This window comes from Bombus impatiens, unplaced genomic scaffold (assembly GCF_000188095.3).
Source record: "Bombus impatiens unplaced genomic scaffold, BIMP_2.2 scf_0319, whole genome shotgun sequence".
Lineage (NCBI taxonomy): Eukaryota > Metazoa > Arthropoda > Insecta > Hymenoptera > Apidae > Bombus > Bombus impatiens.
The window spans coordinates 375,738-377,936 of NT_176738.1; positions in this window are offsets into that span (position 1 = coordinate 375,738).

Below are 2,199 nucleotides of genomic sequence, written 5' to 3' on the forward strand. Positions count from 1 at the left end.
GCGGCGAGGAAGCGGCGGGAGGGTCGACGATGGGCGTTTCTGGGCGTCGATTCCACGGCCGCTACGCCCCTGAGTTGACCTTTTCAGGGGTGAAGACCCTGTCTAGGGGCGCGACCATTCGACATCTGCCGGCTGCTGCGAGAACTCCGCACCGTGTAACGCCCAGCTTTCCACCACTCCGTAAAAGCAACTGCTGATAGGCAACTGGGAACCTGGTTTCCCCTCTTCAAGCCAGCTTCTCCCTCTTCCTTTCGTTCGAACACCTTTCCCAACGGTCTCGGTTCCTCTTTCAACATCGAGCCTCCGCTGCATCGTGTCCCCACTTACCAGCTCGCAGTCGCAAACCTCCCGTCTCTCTGGTCTCTCTTCGTGTTTATCCGTACCTATCCTGTCTTTCTCTCTTCGTTAAGTAATTCCTACCTCTTTCTTCTACCTGGACGAAACGTTCTCCGTTTTACTTCTTCGGCTCCTCTATCCGCTCGTCCGGTGATCCAGTACGCTGCCCCTGTTCGCTTGTCCTTTTTAGTCGGACGGTGTTCATCTTCTTCCTGCTCGTGGTCGATTTATCCCCTCCAGACATTATCGCGTTTGGCTTTCCAGATTGTCGTCGTCTCTCCTCGCCTCTCTTCCCAGTTTTAACCCTTCTCCTTTTATCTCGCTCCACCACCGTCCTCTCCTCTGTCTTCAGCACGTTCTGCCTGTTCTTTCTGATTCCTCTATCTGCTCTTAGATGATCCGGCTCTTAGCTCCTACCACGTTTAAGCTTCTCTTACCTCCGGGGGTTCCTTCTCCTCGCGCTCGTATATTTTTTCCTCCGTTCGAACACTCGCCGCTTTCCTCGCGAACAGTCTCCCGCGAACCGAGCGTCCGTCTTCGCCAATTCGATCCGTTGCTCCGTTCTTTCTCTTTTCTATTGATCGTCTCGTGTTTTCTTGTTATTGCTACAAGTTCTGGTTGACCGATGCTGCAAACTTCTAGGTCTTCGTCTGTTCCTTCTTCGAAGGATAGAAACGAAACGTTGTTTCGTGGTTACGATCGTTTCTCGGCTACTGGATAAATCAATCGCGTCGGAACCGCGGCAACGATCCTATGATCGCTGCTATTACGGTAATACACCGTTGTAACCATTCGAAACATTGTACAGACCTATCTATCCAATTTCATCTTTAGCGGCGAGTTATAGGGGAACGAGCCTAATGTCTCGAACGGATCTCGCGTGCATTATTAAGCGACTCTGGATCGGCGCAACATTTTTCTTTTTTTTTTCTTCTGTATTTTCGAGCAATGCCTCATCACTCTCATACATATTCAATCGAATGGAATCGAGAAACGATGTAGGCGAATTCCACGGTTGAACCCGTTTCAGTAACAAAGTAGTCGGCTGTTGTGTGATTCGGATTAAATTGGAATTACAGGAAACGTATCTTGATCTTTTTTTTTTTTGCTTCTTGTTTTAGGATATTCTAAGCAGTCTAACGCGTCTCTTGATACATTTAGGTATATGAAAAAATGCTATATTACAATCATTGATGTTGAAAATGATAACGCGAGTTCGTGCTCGCCATCCATATGCAAATGCGTTAGTTATAAGAAATAGTAACTGGAGGATGATCCTAGTTACAATCAATAGATTTAATCGATAGGCTTAAGATACCTTTTTGTTTTTATCCCTAGTTTTTGTATTTGTTTTTATCCCTAGTTTTTGTAAACGCGTGCAATAAAGGTTTTTTTGGCTCAGAACGGTGTGATAGATTTATCCATTCGATAAAATAATAACTACTCTGATCTTACCTCTGAGTATAGAAATAACAACAATTGAATTAATGACTTACTAATTATTAAATCATATACGATATGATTATTAACCTTTAACTGTCGCTTTGAGAACATCACTAGGGGCGCGTGTAAAGAATTTTGTTTTCATTTTTATTGTAATTATTCAAAGAAACCAGAAATACCTACGTTATGTCACACAGTTGTTTAAACTAATCGTCTCACTATCTTTGCGTATTTCACGCTTCTTACGAGTAAAGTATTCCAAAAAGGAATAAGATTTTTGAAGAAATACAGCTGTGAAAAAAATGGGAGGAAGAGAAGGATTAAGCCGATTTTCATGTTTCCCCGTGCCTATAAAATCTTTCGACAATTTCCATACTTTTCCATAATGTCGCGAGCGAAATTTATATCCCGTACAAGTTT